General features: G+C 39.3%; 1 protein-coding gene across 5 annotated transcripts in view; it reads left to right on the plus strand.

Moving 5' to 3' along the window:
- ZBTB20 (zinc finger and BTB domain containing 20) overlaps positions 1-27,394 on the plus strand; it is an 814,580-nt gene that overhangs the window by 423,832 nt on the left and 363,354 nt on the right. For 4 of the 5 annotated variants that reach the window (XM_082460046.1, XM_082460051.1, XM_082460052.1 and 1 more), the window contains one exon: positions 19,037-19,084. The gene's annotated coding sequence lies outside the window, so the exon portion shown is untranslated. Of the gene's footprint in view, positions 1-19,036; positions 19,189-27,394 lie in introns of all 5 variants that reach the window. The other variant, XM_082460055.1, reaches the window with a different exon arrangement.

Here is a 27,394-nt window from a genome sequence, read left to right on the forward strand (position 1 = left end):
AGACATGAGTCCTGCCCACTGAACTGAACATGCAGGAGACATGAGTCCTGCCCACTGAACTGAACATGAAGGAGACATGGGCCCTGCCCACTGAACTGAACATGCAGGAGACATGAGTCCTGCCCACTGAACTGAACATGCAGGAGACATGAGCCCTGCCCACTGAACTGAACATGCAGGAGACATGAGCCCTGCCCACTGAACTGAACATGCAGGAGACATGAGCCCTGCCCACTGAACTGAACATGCAGGAGACATGAGCCCTGCCCACTGAACTGAACATGCAGGAGACATGGGCCCTGCCCACTGAACTGAACATGCAGGAGACATGAGTCCTGCCCACTGAACTGAACATGCAGGAGACATGAGTCCTGCCCACTGAACTGAACATGCAGGAGACATGAGTCCTGCCCACTGAACTGAACATGCAGGAGACATGAGTCCTGCCCACTGAACTGAACATGCAGGAGACATGAGTCCTGCCCACTGAACTGAACATGCAGGAGACATGAGCCCTGCCCACTGAACTGAACATGAAGGAGACATGGGCCCTGCCCACTGAACTGAACATGCAGGAGACATGAGTCCTGCCCACTGAACTGAACATGCAGGAGACATGAGTCCTGCCCACTGAACTGAACATGCAGGAGACATGAGTCCTGCCCACTGAACTGAACATGCAGGAGACATGAGCCCTGCCCACTGAACTGAACATGAAGGAGACATGGGCCCTGCCCACTGAACTGAACATGCAGGAGACATGAGTCCTGCCCACTGAACTGAACATGCAGGAGACATGAGTCCTGCCCACTGAACTGAACATGCAGGAGACATGAGTCCTGCCCACTGAACTGAACATGCAGGAGACATGAGTCCTGCCCACTGAACTGAACATGCAGGAGACATGAGTCCTGCCCACTGAACTGAACATGCAGGAGACATGAGTCCTGCCCACTGAACTGAACATGCAGGAGACATGAGTCCTGCCTACTGAACTGAACATGCAGGAGACATGAGTCCTGCCCACTGAACTGAACATGCAGGAGACATGAGTCCTGCCCACTGAACTGAACATGCAGGAGACATGAGTCCTGCCCACTGAACTGAACATGCAGGAGACATGAGTCCTGCCTACTGAACTGAACATGCAGGAGACATGGGCCCTGCCCACTGAACTGAACATGCAGGAGACATGAGCCCTGCCCACTGAACTGAACATGCAGGAGACATGAGTCCTGCCCACTGAACTGAACATGCAGGAGACATGAGCCCTGCCCACTGAACTGAACATGCAGGAGACATGAGTCCTGCCCACTGAACTGAACATGCAGGAGACATGAGTCCTGCCTACTGAACTGAACATGCAGGAGACATGAGTCCTGCCCACTGAACTGAACATGCAGGAGACATGAGTCCTGCCCACTGAACTGAACATGCAGGAGACATGGGCCCTGCCCACTGAACTGAACATGCAGGAGACATGAGTCCTGCCCACTGAACTGAACATGCAGGAGACATGAGTCCTGCCCACTGAACTGAACATGCAGGAGACATGAGTCCTGCCCACTGAACTGAACATGCAGGAGACATGAGTCCTGCCCACTGAACTGAACATGCAGGAGACATGAGTCCTGCCCACTGAACTGAACATGCAGGAGACATGAGTCCTGCCCACTGAACTGAACATGCAGGAGACATGAGTCCTGCCCACTGAACTGAACATGCAGGAGACATGGGCCCTGCCCACTGAACTGAACATGCAGGAGACATGAGTCCTGCCCACTGAACTGAACATGCAGGAGACATGGGTCCTGCCCACTGAACTGAACATGCAGGAGACATGAGTCCTGCCTACTGAACTGAACATGCAGGAGACATGGGCCCTGCCCACTGAACTGAACATGCAGGAGACATGAGTCCTGCCCACTGAACTGAACATGCAGGAGACATGAGTCCTGCCCACTGAACTGAACATGCAGGAGACATGGGCCCTGCCCACTGAACTGAACATGCAGGAGACATGAGTCCTGCCTACTGAACTGAACATGCAGGAGACATGAGTCCTGCCTACTGAACTGAACATGCAGGAGACATGAGTCCTGCCCACTGAACTGAACATGCAGGAGACATGAGTCCTGCCCACTGAACTGAACATGCAGGAGACATGAGTCCTGCCCACTGAACTGAATATGCAGGAGACATGGGCCCTGCCCACTGAACTGAACATGCAGGAGACATGGGCCCTGCCCACTGAACTGAACATGCAGGAGACATGAGTCCTGCCTACTGAACTGAACATGCAGGAGACATGAGTCCTGCCCACTGAACTGAACATGCAGGAGACATGAGTCCTGCCCACTGAACTGAACATGCAGGAGACATGAGCCCTGCCCACTGAACTGAACATGCAGGAGACATGAGTCCTGCCTACTGAACTGAACATGCAGGAGACATGAGTCCTGCCCACTGAACTGAACATGCAGGAGACATGAGTCCTGCCTACTGAACTGAACATGCAGGAGACATGAGTCCTGCCTACTGAACTGAACATGCAGGAGACATGAGTCCTGCCCACTGAACTGAACATGCAGGAGACATGAGTCCTGCCCACTGAACTGAACATGCAGGAGACATGAGTCCTGCCCACTGAACTGAACATGCAGGAGACATGAGTCCTGCCCACTGAACTGAACATGCAGGAGACATGAGTCCTGCCTACTGAACTGAACATGCAGGAGACATGAGTCCTGCCCACTGAACTGAACATGCAGGAGACATGAGTCCTGCCTACTGAACTGAACATGCAGGAGACATGAGTCCTGCCCACTGAACTGAACATGAAGGAGACATGGGCCCTGCCCACTGAACTGAACATGCAGGAGACATGGGCCCTGCCCACTGAACTGAACATGCAGGAGACATGGGCCCTGCCCACTGAACTGAACATGCAGGAGACATGAGTCCTGCCCACTGAACTGAACATGCAGGAGACATGAGTCCTGCCCACTGAACTGAACATGCAGGAGACATGAGTCCTGCCTACTGAACTGAACATGCAGGAGACATGAGTCCTGCCTACTGAACTGAACATGCAGGAGACATGAGTCCTGCCTACTGAACTGAACATGCAGGAGACATGAGTCCTGCCTACTGAACTGAACATGCAGGAGACATGAGTCCTGCCCACTGAACTGAACATGAAGGAGACATGGGCCCTGCCCACTGAACTGAACATGCAGGAGACATGGGCCCTGCCCACTGAACTGAACATGCAGGAGACATGGGCCCTGCCCACTGAACTGAACATGCAGGAGACATGAGTCCTGCCCACTGAACTGAACATGCAGGAGACATGAGTCCTGCCCACTGAACTGAACATGCAGGAGACATGAGTCCTGCCTACTGAACTGAACATGCAGGAGACATGAGTCCTGCCTACTGAACTGAACATGCAGGAGACATGAGTCCTGCCCTCTGAGACCATACAACTCCATGTACCATTATTCATAAGGCATTATACGAATTGTGGGCTCCTAGGACAATGCCCTATTGTTAAAGTGCTTGAACCATATGGTACAGGCAGACTACAGAATACTTGTGATCCACCCTTGCAGGTGGATTGTGTGACTAAGTCTTAATATTTGTGGAGTCTGAGAGAAGGAAAAGTGTGGCTATCTGTTTCAACTCTAGAATAATAGTGAAAACTCAAGGGACTCCTGCAGTGTGAAATAGACATAAGTGGTAGACTAGAACTAGGTGATGGGTTGAGGAGGGAAAAACATCTACTTATTCCCATTTCTCCTACTGTGTCCCTTCCTACTTCCAAGGGAGTCTGTGCCACTGATAGGAGGCCAGGTTCCTCCATGTGATAGCTTGGGGTTTCTGAGGCTTTCGAAACTGCTTAGGGAAAGGCTGTGGTGTGGATAGAAAGACTATTTTCTTGTGAGGACAATGGGGCAATATTTGTAATTGGGTCTTTCATTAGTAATCAAAAAGGCTGTGGTGGACCTGGGCCCTCCTGTAGCGCTGGAGTTCTGGAGTGCAGTTTGTCACTAGGCAAAGTTGTTTGATGGGGGATGGGCATTGCTTGACTGAGAATTAAAGAGGTGAGAGTCTCTACCCCACTGTTTGGACCAAAAAGGCCTTCCCACAGTTACTTGGTTCGCTAAAAATGGCCTGAGTTAGCGGGACAGTTGTAACAGTGATGTAAAAGTTCCAAAGAATCCTTCTGAATAGATATGCACACATTTAGAAAATGCATAATAAATGACATATAGTGAAAATGTAAACAAGCCATTTAATAACATTTTAATGCTTGATTCTGATCTCTTAATTAAAATGTGCATAAAAGAAAACAATAGTGGAACATCTGTGTGTGTTATTGGGATGGCAGGATTTATGCTGCACCCTGGGCTTTTTTGTTCACGTCTCAGTGTGCATGAACATGGGAGAGTTTCCTCTGTGAGGTACAGTTACCCGTTTGAGCCCCACAGAGTCTGTGTTCCCACCCACCTTCTCCTGGCTGTGTCTGTCTCCCCTTTCCTTTCCTCTTACATTAAGTACTGTATGGCTTGTTATCTGCTTAAATTAAACTACTCTCATCATTTGATCTGAAAGCCACTCTTCACTCCACCCCTATAACCTGAAACCCTGACCTAACCCTGACTCAGCCCTGTTATCTCAGCAGATGTACACAGCATTACCTAATGTTTCTGGCCTCGGTGAATAATCTCAAAGAGCCTTGGGGAAAGCATGGCCCTTTGTATCTGTGACCTTGCAGCAGTTATTACTCAGCTGGACACTATGGGGTTTAGATGTTAAAGACAGAAATTCTACTCACTCCTGCTGGTGAATTTTTTTATTATAATTCATTTGGGGGATGTATCTCTGAGCTTCATTTTGCCCAATTGTTAAATGAGAGTACTAGCCATCACGAAAGTCGTGGGTTATTAAGTACCTTAAGATCTTCCAGTGAAAATGTTACTCCTTGAAATGCTTTTATTTCTATCATTACTTGGAACATACTTGATCACCAAAAAGTTTATCTTTGATTAAATGAACATAAAAAGTACCTCAGAAGAATTCTGTATCAGATCTACAATAGAAAGTCGCAGCCAAAAGGCCTTCTTAAACATATAATAATTAATATTTAATGCCCCTCTTTATGAGGAGGACATTGCACTGGGACTATCTCTAATCCTCACAATGTTCCTGCAAAATAGGTGGTTTTATTCTTCATTCCACAGGTGATGAAACTGAGATTTAGGGCTGTTTAAGTGATGTGCCTAAATTTATATTGCTAATAAGTGGAAGAACTGGAATTCATACTCAAGTCAGTCTCTCTCTCAAGGTTATAATCTTTCCACAACATCAGACTCCATTGTACGACAGCTCCCATTTCCTGTACACCACATCGAGATGCTGTTCTGAAAGAGTTAAGTGAAACGTACCCTGTTTGTGACAAATGTCTGAAACTTGTTTTTATAACTTGGATGTAATTCACAAATAAAGAGTAATTATCAATATGTCACAGATGAAGAGCTGCATATATGGATCAGTGTAATTTCTGTTCCTTGGCTTACGGATGCAGTATGCCCCAGGGAGTTTCACAAATCCACATGGCATCTCCTGGTACTGGGTTCTGTGTGAACTGAACAAAGTGTAAAACTCCTAAGTGTTGGGATAGCTCAGGACTGGTTACTAGCTGAGGAAATTTGTGTAAAATTACCTTACCATATGTAGACATAGTTTCTTTTCTGAATTTGTTCTAGACACTTCAGTGGGGGTGAAATACCAATTATTGGTACTAGCTTTGTATTTTTTGATGAGTGTTTGTTTTGGAAGTGTTGCCCCAGGAGAGGAAGAAGAGGGGGTGTGGTTCTTTCTTCATTTTGCTATCTTCCCTTTGCTTGCTCGTGCCTCTATTTCCCATCTGATTCAATTGTATCAGTTTGCTGTGATCCTTTGATGAAAATAACATAAAATGTTCACAGACTAGAAGTTATTAAGACTTTAAATCACATAAGACTACTCGTGGGGTAATTTTTTCGGATGCAATTTTTCATATTTCAGCTTTCTAGTAGTGGGTGTGTGCTACATACTGGGGATATGTAACTTATACCTGTTCCACCCTTCTTTACTTTTCTTAGTCTGACAGAATTTCTGCTTTAGGCTTGTTATATATCCTGAAACAGACCAGTTTTTAGGTTTGTATGATGGTTAGGCTGTGGACGGGAGGGGAGGTTCATAGGACATTGAGGTGTATATTAAGGAAAGCATTTATGATCTAGTGGAAAAGACATGGGCCTCGGAGTATCACAGGAGTTCAGCTCTTTTGCTTACAAGCTGTGTCGCTTTGGGTGAGTTATTTAACTCACCAAGCCTCAGATTTTTTTATCTGTAAGATGGACATGAATAATAATACCTACGTTTTGGAGATATTGTGCAGATTAAATGAAATAGCACATTTAAACAGTTGGAACAGTGCCTGACCCTCAGTGAATGTTGGTTGCTTAGATTTCATGCAGCAAGGAAAAGGAAAACTAGAAAAGAGTGGAAATCAGAAGATGATACTGGGTTTGAGAAAAATGTTTTCATCACTTCAATTCAACGTAGCACAAGAGTGTCTAGAAGGCAGAGACTCGGGTTCTATTTCCAGCTCTGCCACTAAAAAGCTGTAAAATCTTTGCTCTTAGCCTCTCAGTGTCTCAGTTTCCTAGTCTTTAAAATGAATAAATCAGAATGAATGCTCTCTATTTAGTTATATAGTTTTGCCTTCTGAAGATTTTTCTCCTTCCCAGAGTAGTCTATGGCTGTCACTCAGTGGTGTGTAAGCCTCAGAGGCCAACAGCCAAGTGTTTAGACAGGCCTATTGTTGAGACATTCTTCTCCCTGTGCAACTATGTTTACATGTACATTTATGTTCTTTGTATATTTGTCATGTGTCTGAGTATTTATGCACCTGCATGCTTGTTGAAGTAAGCACACTAGCATACATTCATACATTTTTGTGGATATGTGTGTTTATATATAACCTATATATATACAGTATGTGTGTATATATATAAATATATGTCTGTGTGTATGAGAAACAGATGCACTGTAGGCAGATAAAGCAGATAAATATAGATTCAAATAGAAGCAAAGCATATAAATATAGACGTTATATAGAGTGAAAGCAAGCAGATCAGCACCATTTCATTATTGCTGGAAGTCTTTGTAATAAAAGAGGTGAAAATCAGTAACTGACATTGAAATTATTGATTGAATGACACTGTCAGATCAGAAGGCATGGTGTAAGGTAAGAAAATAACCTTTCTTACAGCTTTGAGGAGTAATTAGCAGGAAGATTTGTTACTTTTAATTATTTGTTTTATGAAAGTTTTTAGATGCTATGTAGTGTGGTGTTTTTAAAAGTACAGATATATCACCTTTCCTAAAAATACTACCAGACAACAAAATAATAATACATAAGAAAAGAACACCTGTTCCAATCCTGAGAAAGGACTTGACAAAGGTCCTCTTTATAGGCTGTGATTGGCAGCTCTTTCCTGTTTCTGGGTATGGACAGATGAGTTAATTTCATTCTATGTCATTTTTCACAAGCCCCCTGAAGTCTTCAAGGAAACCAACCTAAAGGAGATATTTTAAGCATAAGGCCAGAGTCAGCATTGTTAAGTTATTTTCGTGGGGATGCTTGTGACTGTGCTTAGTGAGTATGTTGTGTGAGTAAAACTGGGCTTCCATCTGTTACTTTCATGTCACTGTTTTCACCAGTCAAAATAACTGGTTGTGAGTTTTTGCTTTATTTTGTTTTGTTTTCGTGGGGAGGGTATTCTGAGTTATTTTTAGCAGGTTCGAGTTAACTGGGTAATTTTTTTTAATGTTGCAAGTTATATCTTGATCATGTGTTTAAATACTATATGAAAATAAGGGGTGCCTCCTCTTTCCCCCAAATCTCACCTATTTCCCTCGACAGATCATGTGTCTTCTTCAGTGTCATTATAAGAACATCCAGAGAAGCTAAATTTTGAAGAAAGTCCTTGAAATTGTGCAAATGCAAATCCCGCTTTTGCCTCACACCACAAAAGTGTCAGAGTCCTTGTCATCGCTTTTGCTGTTGATCAGTTTACTATTGCTTTTCCTTATAAGGATGGGAAATGGGGGCCCAGAAGGTGGTCTAGTTCTCTTCTCTTTTGTGCTTCTTCTAAGCCAGAAGCTAGTGTTTCTTCTTGCTCTCAAACGAATTCGGACTTGAGGGAGAAAAGGAGGGAAGGACAGAGCAAGAAGGACTCATTAAAAGTTGAGGAATAAATTGGTGCTGCCTAAGAACTGTTAATTCTTCCTTTCACATCTGTTTGGCTGCTATTACTTTAAGTTCTTCACCAAACTATGATTTTAAAAATATATTAAGAAAAGTGTCCCAAAGGTCTTGAGAATAGGACATCTAACACACACACACACACACACACAATAATACAGTTGTGAAAGATTCATTCCAAAAACTTGTATTGTATGAAAAATGGAGTATATGCTCCATTTTATTATTTTGAAAGAATGCTTCATTGCAATATGTAAAGTTGGTAAACTCTATAGTACTTCAAAATGTAGACTTTTCAAAACTGCTGTTATTTTCTTAATGAGTTCTAATGTTATCTTCAACAAGTGTTTATTCACGAGCATTATAAAATGTCTACATATAAAAGATTCAGTATAGAAAAGTAAACTTTTGAAAAACAGTCATTTGTCAAATTAACATTGTAAAACCCCTTTATCTTTACACACACACACACACATTTTTTTAAAATTAATTTTTATTGGAGTATAGTTGCTTTACAATGTTGTGTTAGTTTCTGCTGTACAGCAAAGTGAATCAGTTATATGTATACATATATTCCCTCTTTTTTAGATTTCCTTCCCATTTAAGTCACCACAGAGCACTGAGTTCCCTGTGCTATACAGCAGGTTCTCATTAGTTATCTGTTTTGTTTTGTTTTTTAACATCTTTATTGGAGTATAATTGCTTTACAATGGTGTGTTAGTTTCTGCTATATAACAAAGTGAATCAGCTATACATACACATATATCCCCATATCCCCTCCCTCTTGCGTCTCCCTCCCACCCTCCCTATCCCACCTCTCTAGGTGGTCACAAAGCACCGAGCTCACACACATTTCTTTTCTTTTCTTGTTCTTTGTTTCTTTCCTTTTCTCCTGGCCTAACATGTTCACTGTTTAGATTTTGTCAAGTACTTTATGGTAATTACCAGAAATTTTGGCAAGGAGAAAAAAAATTGTATACACACACACACACACACACACACACACACACACAATGTAGGCTTACAGCATTATGACTTATTTAGCTTAAGAAATATTTTAGGATTAAAATTCTGAGGAAAGTTATGTACACACACACACACATGCACACACACATGCCTCTCCTTTTCTTATTCTTTGTTTCTTTCCTTTTCTCCTGGCTTAACATATTCATTGTTTAGATTTTGTCAAGCAGTTTATAGCAATTACCAGAAACTTTAGCAAAGAGAAAAAAAATTGTATGTACACACACATACACACATATACATATACATACACAGATATATTCAATTGTTAATATACTAATCCTCAGATTTTATATGCATTATATTTTTTACCTTTATCCAGTATAAATCTTTAAAGGAATTTTTAAAAACACTTAAATATCTGGTCTGATTTAAAGGTTCCTGGGAAATTGTGCATTTCTTTACCTATGACAAGGAACATTTTCCAACTATGCATTTGGAAAACAGGGATTTATCGTAGCCAAGAGCAAAGCAAGAATCTGTTTGTCCTTAGGAGTCATTTATCCTTCCCACCCCCTACTTGAGGATGTTGGTGGTTCTCATCATTGGTTTAGAGAAATTTTGTTTTGGTTAGATGGCTTCATATTCTGCTCCTGGCTTTGTGGTACATTACACTACGTGTGGGCCTGGGAGTCAGAAGTGTCCTTATCCTCCCCGGCACAACTTTTTAATTAGCTCTGTGTCCTCAAGCAAGTTAGCTAACAGCTCTGTAACTAGGTTGCTAATCTATGAAACTTAGGCCAATCTTACTTACTTCACAGGGGATTTGTATTAAATGGGATAATATCAATGAAGGATGTAGCACATAATATGTACTCAATAAATGCTAGTTTCCTTCTGGCCTATTAATTTTAATTTATGTCTAGGACTTCCTCCTCCTATCCCTTCTCAACACTGTGGCACAGCATCATACTGTAGACATTATAACCAAGACTAGAGACATAGGAGCAAGGAGTTTTTAAAATTATTGATGATCTTATAGCTACCCTGGGAATGGGCTTATGAGGAAGGAGATCTAAGGAATGCACCAGGAATTTCTGCCTCCTGTAATTGTAATGTTTTCTAGTTAACAAATGGGAGACTTCACCAAGCTACTGCCAAAATCCTATTCACATCAGTAAAGTGGAATGAAATATCTATCCAAGTGATGTACATTAAGCCTTTTAAAATAATAGAACATCTGTGTATTGCCCATTCATATACCAATTTCATGTCCTTCATTCCACAGTGGATGTTGCTCACTTTAACTCACTGTAGATTAGGCTCCTTGATTAGCACCTACTCCTTTTTAGGGAGAGGTGTGCGGTCAGAATCCAGATGTCATTGAAATGGCTGAATAGTTGCTGTACATGTTCTTTGTTAAGGAATAAGGAGGAAAAAAAAAAAAAAAAACCCTCCCACTCTAAGATATCTAGAGCTGCATTTCAGCCTGGAGCTGATCATTTTAGCTGAATTGTAAACCCCATAAGAGTTAAGCTTTATAAGGGAAACAATGACACAACCTAAATGATTCTGGCAGCAATGTCACTGTTACACAGAGACCTTTCTCAGGTCCAAGTTCTCTTTGAACCTCTTCAGACTCCACTTTCTGTGTAACTACAAATTTAGTATGCAGCTTTCTGTCTTTTTTTGGCATTGAGAGTTTGGCCAGTATCATTAAACCACGTTAAGCCACTAGGATTTCTCTGGATCTCCTCCTGCTTTGCCACAATCAGTCTCAAAATAGTTGTGACTGTGGAATGGAGAGAAAAAAAAGGAAACAAAAAGGTGACCTGGTGTAGTAGAAAAATGAGTGGTCGGGTCTGGAGATTGTGAGACTTTGCTCTCTACCTTAGATGAGATTCCTTGTAACACTAGGCCCCAGTCTCCTCTCCAGCAGTGCAGAGGTCTAGACAGCTGTATCGCAGGCAAAGCCTCTAGCTATAGTTTAACCTCAGATTGTCAGTATCTTGTTGCAGTTTAAAAAACCTTTCCAAAGTGTATACCAAAGATTATTGTATGGTACTAAATTCAAACTTGTTCTTCCTTTATGATTTCTGAGGATCTCAAAACACATGAACAGAAAAGAAATGATTTTTATGAGAAAGAGTAATAAATACAAGTTGGAGAAACAGATGAAAAGTGATAAAAGGGAAGAACTTGAAGTCAGATATGGGGATAAATGAGTGAGAATCAGAGTAGAAAAGACTCAATCCAAAGATCTAAAGAATAAGAGGAAGAAGAAGAGACTCAGATTAAAGATGGAAAATTAAGTATAAGATAGCTTTGAGGTGAACATTTTACATAATGTAAGCAGTCCAAATCTTACTAAAAAATCTTTTGAAATCTCTCTTTATAGCATTTAAAATAAGATTCACTCTATGCAACTTTGACTTATTCTATGCTGTGGAGAAATGAACTGTGAGCTTTAGGTACTACTCCCAGATCTGTCTCAGAATATATACCCCTGAGAAAATTACCTTCTGAGCTTCAGAATCTTTGCATATAAAATGAGGGGGCCAGGCACATTCTTATCCACTTTTAAGAATCCATGAAATGAAACAGCACATGGTATGATCTTGTTGACCTACTGCCAGGATGCTTATTGAAGGAAGTTGCTGAATTAGATTAGATTATACTAATGATCAAAGTTAAAAAAAAAAAAGAAAAGTTTGGAAGTTTTTACTGATATGTGCATGCTTAGTCCCAGATGAGTTAACAAGACGGTAGCCCCACTTTATAAAAAGTACTATGGCTACCATTGCCAAACACACTTTTAGTTAAATCTTCAACTGGAATTTTTGAGAGATTATACTTTCAATTCTTTCTCTTAAGGTCTTATTCTCCAATTAACTGAAAGATGGTATTTCTGACTTTCTAATCCAGAAATTTAAAACTCCTGTTTAACCAAGAAAATGGAAATCAGTACATTCTTGGTTGCCCTTCTATTAATTTAAATTTGCATAACCTAATCAAAACTCAACCTGCCTTGCCCTTCAACAAAATGCTGTATTCTCTCCCATTACTAAATGGCTATATTCTTCTCAGTATTTTTTAAAAGATGAATTATGTTGCTATCCCATGACTTTTCCTTTAGAATGTGTCCATGGAAATTAAAATGGACTTTTCTGTGCCCAAGTCTGAAATGAAAAATAGTCCAAAGGGATGGTGGAAATGAACACAAAACTTTGCTGATATTACCAGTATTATAATTTTGTTAAGCTTTTTTTCTAATAAAATGGAACTAAAGTGAACTGATCCCCAAATAGCTGTTTGACACTTTATCTACATCATTCTTTTGTGTCTACAGCCGAAGCACAGCCTAAGATTTCCTGTAAGTCATTGGAATATATTTTCTGAGGCTTTTCTAGTATACTTTTCCTACAGAGATGTTTCTCCCATAATCATTTTACTGTTTCAACAAATGTTGATGAGCACAGAGAATGTGCCAAGCACTGTGCTCGGTGCTAGGTATAAACTGTGTGCACATGGCCATCCATCATTAAAGCATCCTTGAAAATGGATGGAGTAGGCATCTGTTTATTATTTTCTAAGCTAAAATGGATGAAAAGAGAAGATCACTGGATGATCAGAAATGAAACACCAAACTCTTGTTCTTTCCTTTAGATGAGCTCCTGTGATTTTTTTTCTAGTCACCATTTACAAATGCAGATTCAAGAAGGGTACAAGCTCCCTGCCTTGCTCTCTAGCTGGCTGCTAGTAAGGAGCACTTCTATTTCTCTTTCTCACTTTAGTGATTGTCCTCAGCCATAGGAGGACACTCAGGTACAGGACGGTCCTGTGCTTAGCAAGAGAATCAACTTCACCCGTACTTTCTGGCCTCAGCTTTGGGGATTCATTGTATGGCATGGGAAGCACCAGGCAACCTCAGAGCGCTGGAGATATCTGTAGTCATCCAGATCAAAAGTTAAATTTTAAGTGCTCTCCATAAGCACAATATAAGAAATTATTTAAATTTCCTTTACAAGCATGTTCATCAGTATAGAATCTTTTCTCATTGCCCATTTCTCTGTCATTGTCCTATATTGGGCTGTTCTGTTTAGCAAAATAATGTGTGGCATGTCTTCTTCCAAAGTAAAATAGTGATCTATTCAAAGATTTCTAAACGCGTTCTTCATGCATTTTTAAAGAAGATGGGTAAAATTGAATATATTTCTCTTTGCCCTGATGATATCCCTGTGTGTCTTTCAAATAATATTTGCTACTAGGTAAACTAGTTGGACCATATCATTGGCTATCACAGATACAGATTCCCAAAGGCATCAAGAGAATGACAAATAGGTGCATGTGGAGAAGTCTGACAGTTTAGTGGAATTGCTTTCAAGTAATTTGACACATTAGTACTTTCAGACGCTCACCTGCCAGTAATCCTCATTAGAAATAAGATTGGAATATTGGGGTCACTAGCTCAAATCCGTTTTTCTGAGACCTGAACAATAACGGAAAGTCAGAGCTACAGGGAATAAGAATGAAACTATTCCAGGCATTAGAATTGTTTCTCTAAATGAGCTCTTTCTCTCTCCCCTCTGTTCGGTCCTCCTCTTTTCTCTCCCTGTTTTTCTCTTTCTCTTTTTTCCTCCCTCCCCTCCTGCTCCTTTCTTTTTAGTGTTCTGAATTCATTAGATGGCATAGTGTAAATCAATAGTAAACGCTAACCGCCTACTCTGTACTCAGTTACGCAACATCACATAACCGGTACACAGAGACAAAAAGGGAAAAAGCACACACAGCCTTTACATTCAAAAGCTCTTGCATAATTTTACTTTTCCACAGCCAAAAAGAAAAAAAAGGAAATAACAGATGGGGAAAACTTACACTTTTTTTTCCCTTTTCTCAGACTGTTGAGAAGGGAGTTAGCTAACATTCACGACCATTTCTAGTTGCCCTGGGCTGCAGCAAAACATCCCATAATTGTCAGTGTCTTAACTGGCTTTAAAACAAGATTTTGTGACCCTCCATGATGTGGTAAATTTTCCAGGTAATATAAGACTAAAATTATTCTGAGGTGTTTAATGCTTTTTTACTTATTTTGTGAAAAATCAACAACATTTAAAGTATGAAATGAATTTTAAAATAGAAAGGATAAGGAAGACAGCTGCGTGTGTGTGTATGTGTGTGTTTTCATTTGAAATGTATCCTGATGTAATATTTATGTAAAAAGCTGGTTATATAAACCCTGTCTTTCTCTTGCTTTTTACTTTGGGAGCTGTATAAAGCTCTACTGTTTTTTTCTCATGACAAAGTACATTCAAACCCCAAAGTCTTAAGGAAAGAGAAAACATCTAGATGCTACAGCAGAGACACTTAATTCAAACTCCCTATAGAATTCACCCTTTGAACAACAGTTTCATTTACTAACCTGTAGTCTCTGGAATTCTCATTTAAAACTTTCTCTCACACTATTCCCTGGAACACCTTTGGATTCATTGTACTGCCTTCAAGTCTCAAACATATTATAAAAGTATTTTTTTTCCTCTTTCTCTTTTTGTAGCTCTTCACTTCTTTCCCACACCCACTACTTTTTCACTGGAGTAACTCCCTTCCCAGATGGGAACACAGTGAGATTTGTCTAAGGTTTATCAGTCTTCCTTCCCTGTTATGATATTTTGTTTCACTTAACTGACTGATGTCCTCTGCGGACCGGGCATTTTTCTGATGAGGGAGGTTGGAGGGCTTTGGGGGTTTGTCTGTTCTTCCCTTTTAGTTTCTGCCTATCAAATGGTTTTTAAATGGATACAAAATTCTAGAGAGCACAGCATTAGGCATTGTGAGGTTTCTGCTACAGGAAAGTGAGATCACCTGTGTGAGAGGTAGTGTGGTGGTAGGTCTGAGTGTTCTTAATACAATAAGGAAAGGTAAAAGTAGGCGGGAGAGAGGATGGATCTGAGTAGGAACTACTGAGGTTCATCTCTGTGTATTTGGGATCAGTATCATTCCTTTAGGTCACACTTTACTTCTGGATGGTAAGGCCATATGAAATTGGTTCATTTAATTTTACTAAAGGTAGGAGGTGAGTTTTTGCTTACTTTTTATAAAAGATTCAGGCTATTTCCTAGTTTGTTTAACTTTCTCTTATGTGTTAGCTATTGAATTTGGGATTCCTTTTGTATGGAAAAGTCTGGTGCATAAAGATAAAAATCAAAGCCAGGAGAGTTTTGTCTGGTTTTTCAGGTTTCATTGCCTGAATATGTGGCTCTGTGTTGTAACAACTGAATGATCAAGATCACTGGGGTTGTCATATCTCTGTATGTAGATGACATGGGGACATCTTTTGTTGTCTTAATATGAATAATGACTAAGCTAGCATACATTATTAAAGTATTTTGTAAATATGTCTCCTTTCAGCTTTTTTTTTTCCTTGAAAGAATCTATAGCTCAGATAGATATGTTTGTGGAATATAATGAAAATTGGTCACAATATTCTAGCCTTTAAGCAGGATATTCACACATATATTCATACATATATTTTTTCTGTGTCCCTCTTCATATTTTTTTAATTTTTTTATTGGCATATAGTTGATTTACAATGTTGTGTTAGTTTCAGGTGTACAGCAAAGTGATTCAGTTATACATATATGTATCTATTCTTTTTAATATTCTTTTCCCTTCTAGGTCATTAAAAAATATTGAGTATAGTTCCCTGTGCTATACAGTAGGTCCTTGTTGGTTATCTATTTTATATACAGTAGTGTGTATATGTTAATCCCAAACTCCTAATGTATCCTTCCCCCCTTTTCCCCTTTGGTAACCATAAGTTTGATTTCTCCTTTTTTTTTTCTAATACATTTATTTATTTTATTTATTTATTTTTGGCTGCATCAGGTCTTCGTTGCTGTGGGCAAGATTTCTCTAGTTGCGGCAAGCGGGGGCTACTCTTCGTTGCGGTGCATGGGCTTCTCATTGCGGTGGCTTCTCTTGTTGCGGAGCACGGGCTAGGCGCACGGGCTTCAGTAGTTGTGGCGTGCGGGCTCAGTAGTTGTGGCTCACAGACTCTAGAGCGCAGGCTCAGTAGCTGTGGCGCACAGGCTTAGTTGCTCCGCAGCAGGTGGGATCTTCCCGGACCAGGGCTCGAACCCGTGTCCCCTGAATTGGCAGGCGGATTATTAACCGCTCTGCTACCAGGGAAGCCCCATAAGTTTGTTTTCTATGTCTGTGGGTCTATTTCTATTTTGTATATAAACTCATCTGTATCATTTTTTTTTTAGATTCTACATATAAGCGATATTGTATATTTGTCTTTCTCAGTCTGGCTTACTTTACTTGGTAAGATAATCTCTAGGTCCATCCGTGTTGCTGCAAAAGGCATTATTTCATTCTTTTTATGACTGAGTAATATTCCATTGTATAAATATACCATATCTTCTTTATCCATTCATCGACCGACGTTTAGGTTGCTTCCATGTCTTGGCTATTGTAAATAGTGCTGCAATGAACATTGGGGTGCATGTATCTTTTTGAATTATGGTTTTCTCAGTTATAGCTGAGTGTGGGTTCCAATAGGCGGTTTTGTATGTGTGTACCTGATTATCAAAATGAATTCTGCACCATGTAAAATGTTTCTTTATAATGTAATTGTAACATGATTAATCATCTGTAGCCAAGCACTTAGTTTTGGTGTGTAGTTCTGTATACAGGGAATCATTTAGAATACCCCGCTTTTCAAATGGGTTTGCTTGGATTTAAAAGAAAACTTAGACCTCTGTAGAGGAGCATTTTCTTGATTGTCAAAAATAGTTGGAGCCATCTGGTTATCAAAGAAGTAGAGGAAAACATCTTTGAGTAAAACATCTTTGGACTTTTTTTCCTGCCTCAGTTTATCAGAATATCTTCCAATTCCATTTCGGTGAGTTTTTTTGCACTCTCTGAACCATACTCAGGGCAGAATTGACCTTTCAATGCCCAATGAATGCCAGCCGATTCTATTCAGCCCTCTTTTTCGGTTGTAACCATGTCACAGAGAACATATAGCCTACTTCTAGTTTTTCTTCTGCAATATGGGATCCAGGCTTAGGAAGGGCTAGCAGGCCTAAACTTTCTATTCCCAGGGTGTTCAAGAATCTAGGGGAAGATTTAGACATTTTCTAATTTTTCGGAAGTACTTCACAACTCTTTTAACCTGGCTTCTCATTTCTATTGGCACAATAGATATTTTTAAATGTTGCAAGAACCTCAGTCACTGACTTAACCTTTTCAAGAAGAATCACTCTAGTTGTGCCTGGCACATGGTATCTGCTTCATGAATATGTTTTGGGGAGCTGCGGTGGCTGTTCTCTCTTAGTACTTATGCAGGTAAGCAGTAAGCAATGTGAGCAATAAAGGGGTAAGGTGAAACCAGATGCAGCACTCCAAGCTTCAGCAAGGGACGACCACCCCATTTTACAAGAAAACCCTTATTATCCTGTCTCTGTCTTTATAAAAATAACAAATTGCAGAAGGAAATTTTATATCTTTCCTAGAGGTCCTTTGTAATGGTCAGTGCTGCACAGACCATTGGATCATTTAAAAAACATAATTTTGAGCAAGGTACTTTGGTAATCCTGGTTAAGTTTCATATGCAAATGTGTTAGGGATATAACGATTCTGGGTCTCAAATATACTCCTCTTACACTCTGCCACAGGGTCCTTTGAATCTTGGCTTTTCTCGTTTTCTCTAGGCAATTATTTTTTAGACTACTTTTATTTACACAGGTCCTAGGATGATGACAACAGACAAATTTTATATAGAATTCTTCTTTTATATATTGTTTCATTACTTTTAGCTACAGTAATTCCTGATCTTGCTAAATCAATTTTGGCTTAAGTTATTATGCTGGCTATTTTCAAGGCCTCATTCTGGTGGTGATATTGGGGGTGGGAGGTGATCTCTGGTAAAACCACCTATGGCGTCTCCATTATAAAAGCAGTGAAAAGACATGTGTGTGGAATTATTGGTAGACTGCTGCTTGTTAGGGAAGCAGTTTTTAAAATGCAGATTATATAATATTTGGGGATTTTGTTGCTCCACAGTAGAAGCTTTTTAAATGTTAATTTGGGGTTTGTTTTGTTGTTCTGTGACTTAGCATAAAAGGTTTTGGTTTTGAAAGGTTTCAGTTCACTCATTCCAGTTGTCTTACAGGACTTGGAATATAATGCTATACATTTATTTATACTCATGAAAGAGGATAAGGCCAGTAACTCACAAGTCATGAAACCAGGGGTAAATAATCCATAGCTTGTTCTACCACTATTGCCACAATATTTATATCCAGAACACAAGTCACAAACAACCCCAAACAAGGAGAAACCAGTTTGTTTTTATTTACAAAATGTTTAATCAAAAGTACAGTAAAGTTCAAATGGAGCTGCAAATCCTGGTGGTTCACAATGGTTTGATTTATTTTTTTAAACAGACCACAGATAATTAACCATAAAACATAACTTTCTCAACACAAGTTACAGTGAATTACAGAAATAAGCAGCAAGTCATTCACAACTGGTTGCAACTGGTTAGAGCCTTAAAGTGAAGCACACAGACAGCTACAAAAGCACTTTCTCAGGGCACAGTTGTATTTTCATTCCCAAAGGGGAGCATCCTTTACTTTTTATATAGTATCAGTGTGTCAGTGGCCTGAGTGAAAAGTAAATGGGGTTATTTTCTATGATTGTCATAGATTTATTAAATACCTAGCAGCAACAGTGTTCTTTTCATTTCAGAATGTTTCACCATCACTAACTGGATTTTCCTCGTGACATTGCCGTCTGGTAAGCAACTTTCATCATCTCTAAATGGCGGTCCAAAATACTGAGGTACAAAGAAGTCAAGTATATTTCTCCCAACCTCAGAAAGACTTAAACGTAAAGCTGTGGTGAGTCCACCACCTCAAGTACTAAATTTGAACAGAACGTATTTTGACATTGGTGAAGGGTACCTATTTCATATCCTATTTGTTCATTTGAAATACCATCATTTAGAATGATAAGAAACATGATCTTGAGAACCTGTTGTCACAGAGTTCAACAAATGGTTTACAGTGATTTTGCTACACTGGGGTGGAAGTATTCAGAGGACACCTGAGTGGACAGAGAAGGTGATTTGGTGAAGTTGGGCACTGATGTTTCCATGTGGAACACTGGGTGTTTTGGCATTATGCAAACGAAACCCTCCAAACATATTCTGTGATGCTTTGAACTACATGTTATTATTCGATGATATGCTACACATTTGAGGTGCATTTACTTCATGTGGGTCAGTCCTAAAATCAGACATGACTGCTCTTGTGGGTATGCACAAACGAAGGGGACGTGGACAACCCTCACCACTACCACCAACATTACCAATTAAGTAAGAGGACCAACACCAGGGCTTCAGGCTAGCCTAGGTTTGAAACTTTGAGGTCTATGTGTCTTTTAGTGAGAATTGGTAAAGTTTCAAAATTCAAAGTTTCTAGAATTCTTGAGAGTTCAGTGGCTGGGAGGAGAGTGCAGGTCAGGACTGAGGGTATATTGGTAGAACATCATCAAGTCAGACAGAGCTTGAAAGAGTTGAGTTTGCTAGAGATTGGCCTGCATAGAAATGCACTGGCAGATATACCAGAGAGGGGAGGAGTAAAGGGGTGACTTACCTGGCATCTGAATGTATTCTCCCTTGCTCTAGCCAGGCCTGTTTGGTCATGAGCATCATATTCATCTGGACTTTTAGCAGCTACACTCTTGACTTCACTTTATATGAATTTGCATAAAATGAGGAAAGTAATCTCTTGGGGTAATAAAGACAGCTTTCTAGCAGAGACTTTCCATATCCATTACACATAATCCACAGTTGTCTACTGTATTTTTGTTTCTAATTCTGTTGTACATCTATCTGTCTCTCTGAATGTACCCATCCTGCCAGTGAAGGGCACAAGCCTTTAGATTGTAACTCCCTACTCCCACTCCCAAGCTTTACTTGTTATACTGCCCCAAAAGAAAGAGTGAGAATGTCAAGAACTCAAGGGACAGGCTCATTTGGTAACTTTTATTTGTCATTCCCTGCATTCATTGCGAAATGATCTCATAACAAAATGGCCTGAATTTCACACTCTTTCTGGCTTGCAAAGAAGCCAGTTCCTCCCCTATTTCTATCCAACACACAGAAAACTCTTTATGTTTCTACGATCAGATAAAATCTGTATTGACATTTCTTTTCCTGTGGGTGTATTTCACTTCTAGGTATGAAGATTTAAACTATCAGGGCAATGTTGTGTGTTTGTAGTTTCTCTGTTTTAGTAAATAAAAAGCTCCTTGGGAAAGGAGAGCACATCTTATCCACTAATGAATAAATATTTATTTTCATTTAAAAATGATACATGCTTATTAAAAATAATTTGGAAAAACACATTGGAGTAAAATGAAGAAAAATTAAAGTAATTATTTCTGTAATTTAAATCCAACCATTAATAACCATTTGATATATTTCTTTACGCTCATTTTCCCCTGAGGATATATTTTTTAAAACATGCTGTAATCATACTTTCCATATAATTTTATGTCCTGCTTTCAAATTTTAACCTCAGAATTCTACATGTAATTACATAGTCTTTATAAACATCATTTTAAATAAATATATACTATTTCTGAAGAGGAATAGCTTACTTAACCTAAATGTCCAACAAGAGTATTTTTTTTAACTTTTTGTTTCCATAATCTTACATATAAAAAGTAAATGAATCAGTCAATAAATAATGAGTAAATGAATGAAAGTTCAAATCAGTATAAATTTAAAAAATTTTTATTATGAAAAATTTTGAATGAATGTAGGCAGATGACTACAATGAACCCCCATGTACCCATAACCCAGCTTGCACAGTGATTAACTCATGGTCTATTGTTTTCCCGTGCTACCACCATGTTATTTTGAAGCAAACCCCAGTCATTATAGCATTTTAGTCCATCAATATTTCAGGCCCATCAGAAAAAAAAAAAAAGAACTTTTTACATTTTAATGTTAAAAACATTCAGATGAATAGTTCTAATCATTGTGTAGAGGAGTAGTTTTCTTCTGAGTGTACTGTCATCACATTTTCTAAAATGTAACAATTGATCATAAAATCTCATCAGTGTGTTTCATAACATTCTTAGGCGCATCTGTAAGCCAAAGGACAATTTGGTTGACTAGAGAGACATTTTACAGATTTGGCTAGGTTTCTTGGATGAATTTTTTTTTTTTGGTATTTTTTTTTTTTACTTGACTCAAACTTAGGATAATAATTTGCATGCCAGATCGATGCAGCATTAATTATACTCATTATTGGATATATGCTGTGTTATATACAATTCCACATTTGAGGTGAAAGGAAAACATAGCCCTCTAACTACTCAGAAGTCCAGCATGGCTGCAGCCAACCCATCCTAGATAAATATGGTGAAAATACTTAAACCAAATGTAACACTGGATTTAAATGTGTATAGTTTTTTAAGATTTATTGGCAGAAACGGAAGGTTTCTTCCTAAGGAGGTACTTAGGAAGTCTGAAAAGGGAGGAATTATCCATTAATAGTCTGAATAATTTTCCAGAAAAGCACTATGTTTGGGGAAGTGGGCGTGGAGGGAGATGGTGCCTTGCAGAACAAAGGGCACTCACTGCCTGTGTGTGTTAACTCCAGTTTATCCTGAGAATATTTAAAGAACCTTCTGTGGGTCAGTTTCCCATGGCTAGACCACCTCCTTTATACCCAGAGCCACACGGAGGAATGCTTCATTCAAGTACGTTGTCTGCAGAAGACCAGTAGTGAAGGTTTTATCCTTCCTGGCTGTCTTTGACCTGCAGGTCAGTGACTGTTCCAACAGGTGTGTTCCACTCATCAGAGATTCAGGATGTGAGTAACTGCGTAACATCCTGCATCAGTATAAACTGGATTTATGTGTTACTCACGTCTATTTAATCTTAAGAGCACATTTTCCATTGGCCTCGAAAGTGAGTAGCTAGAATATTGATGTGCCTAACCCTTGGGGAAGGAAGAAAAAAGAGCTTCCTCACTGCACTAAATCTCCAGAAAAAATATGAGGGTTAACAGTATGGACACATACAAAATATTTTCAAACAAAGTTGGTGGAGGAAAGCACATGGAAAAGAAAGAAAGAAAAGAAATAACATAAGCAATAAACTATCCCAAGCAAACAGAAAGCATCTGTAAAAATTGCCAGACTGGATGGTGTAAACAGTACAAACTATTTTTTTCTTTCCATCTCATTTCTTTTTCCCCTCAGTCTTCTGATCACTTCTGTTTCTCTTTATCCTGGCCTGGCATTACCATCGTTAAAATGTCCTCAAAAGGTCAGGAATGTATCTGACAGCTTGGCGTTGAAGCAGGCATTCCAAAAAAAGATAGGTAGGAGCTAGCTACTATACTATTTTAAAGCTGCAAGGATATTTTACCATAACCTATAATACCCATATTTTAAAACAGTTAACCTTTTCATCATTATTTTAAGATTGATGCCGACAACACAACAACTGAAATAAAGGTGTAAGTCTTCACTTTTTCCTGCATCATCTTCTTACATGTGGTGTTGGATTATGTAGCTCATGTAATATAAACCTAGAATATAAAGTGACTTTTATAGAGAAGAGTAAGTTTACCAATAGTTCTTTCGAGCTAAAGTATTGTTCATTATGCCCAAGTGAACCTTAAATGTCTCATCACGACAACAGCTATTATTATGATTATTATTATTACTACTACTACTATGATTAATGATAGTGTTCACTTCTTGGTGTATGTGTGTGGCATTTTCTTATGCTTGGCCTTTGGGTCTGGTGTTTGTTCAGTTGTTACATTTGCTATAAAACAACACTTCTTGGAATAAAGTAGTATTCCATATCCTCTACCTCCTTCCCTCTAGTTTAGTTCATAATCATGGTTGGATGATTCTGCTTAGATAGAGCAGGAAATCCTTTGAAAATCCCCCATCAAGCCAGGACTTTCATTTTAGACTTAAATACAGATAGTTACAAAAGAAAAAAAAAACGTTTTGTTCATGTCATCAGACCTATGTTTCAAGAAGTTGGCGTATTTTCTGGATAAACTTTATTAGACACGTAACACACCATCATGCACAATTAACATAAGGATGAGAATTATGGCATTCTTTTACTGAGATAACTTTGGCGATTCTGCTTTACCTGGAGTGGTGAGATAAGGATGAAAACTCCACTCAAGGCAAAGATATTCAAGGAGATGATTTTGCAGCCAGCTCAGTCCTTTCACATTGGAAATGCTGAGAAGTCTCCGTTTTTTCACCCTTCACTAGCGATTACTCAAAGCCTGTGATATAAAGAACTTCCTTTGGAGATGGTCTGCTTTTGGGGGGACTGATGCATTAGCAAACCGTGCTGGGCTCCATAGAAAATTGGTTTTATTTGTTCTATCCTACTCTATAAAATATTCTTAAGGTACCGTTGATGTATACTTTTTTTTTTAATAATTTTTTTAATCAGTCATCAATTTTATACACATCAGTGTATGATGTATACTTTTTTATCAAAAGCAATTTGCTTTCTAAGTTTCTGATGGCCATTCTGTGAATCAACCTAATGTATTTGTGGTGTGGGGATCTGTAACCTCTGAATGCTAAGTTTAAAGACCTTTATAATTACTTATTTAAAGACATTTTAGCCCTTTACTCTTTCTCTCTCTGTCCACAAACAAGTTGATTGGCTAATCATATCTGTATTTTTATTTTTGTTGCTGCACACATTGCACATAAAACAGGAAAGAGGAAAGGCTATTTGTAAGAGGTAATTACAATGACAAAATTGTACTTTCTTTAACTGTTCTCATTTTCTAATGTTTGATTACATCAAGACCTGCACTCTAAGAATTGTGTTTCAGTTTTGCTAGGAAAATGACAAAGGAGAAAGGTAAATCCAGTTCTATAAAGTGATGTCAGGCACAACTTTGGCACAGCTACAAATATCAATAGTTCATTCAAACTCTATTCCTCCACTCTGGTAGGCCTTTGATTTCCAGCCATCCTTTGATAAGGATGCAGAGCAAAGAAGAAACAGACTGCTTTTGAGACTTGGAGGTCTAATCTTCTATGAGGACATGATAGGTCTAGTAGATTCTTAGGAGCCTGAGTTATTTCTGGGATGGCTTATCCAGCCCTTTGTAGAATCAGAACTCACACCATTTTCTGCAAATTAAATAAAAACCCATAGGTTAAGTGAATCTTTAAGATTCTTTCCAGATCACCCTTTCAACACACTTTTGTTGATGCTCGCTATGTGACAGGTACATGTGAACCCATTTCTTTTTTTTTTATCTTTACCTTCTTACTCCTTATACTTTATTTATTTATTTTTCACGTAAGCAAGGAGAAAGCTCCTTACAGTTTGTAAGGGCCCTGTGCATATTTGTATCTAGCCAAAGATGCAGTCTTTTCCAGGAACTCGGGTTGTCAACCAGTGATCTTGCCTTTGTCTTTCCTCGTAGTTCTGCCTGTGGTGCCTGTCACTAGCAGTCAAGTAAGGACAATTTTACCATTCTCTCCTGCTGCTCTAATTTTTTTTAGTGCCGGTACATGAATTTGTTATTCTTTGTAATTCCCTTTGAAGTTGGAAATCCAAGGGGAATCTAAAACTGACCAGATGTTTCTGCTGCTGGAGAGGGAAGAGAGGAAGGATTAAGTTTAACGAAAACTTGGTCTCTAGGAAAAAAAAAATTATTTCAGCTGGAAATCATCATTAAGTGCACTCATTTGCTACATATCTATTAATTTGCATTTACTAGTTCTTTATAGACAATATCACCTATCAATTTTCTCTGGGGGAAACATCATAAATTTTGTGAACAAATAGGTTCATGTTGTGGTTTGCTCAGGCCTATTTCCTTTTTAGAGTTTTAGTTCTGTTGCCCTACATATTCCCCTCACCTGCTTTATGCTGTTACAGTGAGTGTTTTCTGTTATTGTTGTCATTGTCGTCCTTGTTGTTGTTGAAGGATCACTATCATGTCCCATCAGGCTGGGAGGCCAATTCTGCAAACTTTTCCAAGAGGGTGAGGTCAATGCAGCCTGTGGTTAGGGAGGGAAGGAAAGGAGATCTGCCAAAGTGCTTAGCCTTTATGGAGAACTTCATCCTCTTTAGAGATCTGTAGATCAAAACAAGAACAAGAGTGATGAAGACCTTCAGAGTAAAAAAAGAAAGGCTTGTGGTCTTTTAAGGATTCAGATAATATTGCAAACAGTGTGAATAAACAGGTTAGGAGATGGAAAATGATAGTTAGGTATATGAAAACACCAAAGAGAAAAAGAAAAGCTGTCATCTGTGAGAGGACATTCATGGGGGCTCTCAGACTAGATGTCCAAAGCTTCAGGCCCTGGTGTAAGAGGAAATATGATTAAAAAATAAATTTGAAGAAGAGTCTTAGAAACCAATCAGGATGTTTTAGTGGTGTGCTTAGTACTTCACAAAAGTGGTGGATTGCAGAGATGGACTTTTTATTTGCTCGCTTCTTGCACAGCATCTGTCAGACTATCCCCTTGCATTGCTCTCTGGATTTCCCAGGTTTCTCTAGGTTTCCGGGAGGACAGAGAAATCTGTGAATAACTACTTTGCACCCTTTTACCTTGTTCAGTGGATTAAACATTTGGAAGCATTCCCCACACCTCACAAAGGATGAGTACTCACAACTCAGTTTCTATTGCCCTCCCCTATCTTGTTTTTAAATAGAAACTCTGTGTCCTCAGTAATTATATTAAGCTTCTTAAGCAGCACATATCAATTTCATATACCATTTTAAGCATTTTTTCAGCGTTTTGAAAGGGAAAGTAGGGGAAGAGACAGAGAGAAATCACTTAGCAGCTGATTCACTTATTTTAAGCAGCTTTCCCCATTTGAAAATATAAAAAATTCAGGTCCTGGAACATTGGGTGATTTGAATGTTCTATAAGGATTTGAAAAAAGATTTTTTTGAATCATATGTTCTACATTCAGGGACCCAGATTTTCAGTTTAGTCCTTTAAAAAAAAAACAGGTTAAAATAAGGGGTTTCAATCTAAAGTTTCTCTTCTTTTTCATTTATCATTATTATTATTAGTAGTAGTAGTAGTCAAAGCAGATGGTATGAAAAGCATTTATGTTGGTCTCACTGATGAGAGAGCTTGACCTAATAGTCCAAGACTTGGAACTTGGTGTTTCAATAAAGAAAACACTGTTTGAGGTATTTTCCGTTCAAATCAGCATCAAAAGTTTTTAATTAACACCATCAGAAATGAATGGGCTAAATGCAGGACAAGGTTCCTACATACCCCACTACTGGGAACAAGACAGCCAGAGGGACCCACTGAGCAGTTTGTATTTTGTGCTGTGTTTTTATTTACTCACTGAGCAGAGTCCCAGCTGCATGTTACCAGCAGAGTGAAACCTATGAGGGCCCCTCCACCCCAGCACTTTCACTTTGCTCACTGATGTTGTCCACAGTTCCTTGTGATTGTAATTGGTTAGAAAGTTTGAAATTGGCAAGTCCTTGTCAGTGCAGAAGAGTTTTGAAATCGCGAGGCTTGATGCAACCATCAGGCCTGCAGAAGCCTCATGGCTTGCTGGGTGGGTTAAGAACCTCAGAGCCCCGAGCACTCATCCTCAGGCTTGGCCCCAATCACCATCCACCACCCTCCAGAGCTCCCTGTCTTAGACGTCGATGGCTTTGTTTGGGGCCTTTTCTTTTCCGTCACTGAAGCCGCTTTCAGGATGCACAGACTGTGGACTGACTACTGGGCATGGGGAAAATAAGAGCAAATGGAATAAAGAGTGAAGAAGAGGATCAAGGAGAAGGGAGGAAAGAAAAGGGGAAGAAAAAGCATAAAATGAAAAGGAAGTGGATATAAGATGGAAAGAGCTTTGTAAATATTGACATTTGGTTTCTGGGCAACTGGATTTGATGTCTCAGAATGGAACTCACCGACAGAGCCTAAATGGTCCCTGGGGCTCTTTTTTTTCTCCCAGAACTTTTTTAAAGACTTGCCCACTTGTGGTCAAAGGGACGCAACATATGTTCATATAAGAGTCCATAATGTACCGGTCCACCACATTTT

This window comes from Balaenoptera physalus (genome assembly GCF_965194825.1).
Source record: "Balaenoptera physalus genome assembly, chromosome: 4".
NCBI lineage: Eukaryota > Metazoa > Chordata > Mammalia > Artiodactyla > Balaenopteridae > Balaenoptera > Balaenoptera physalus.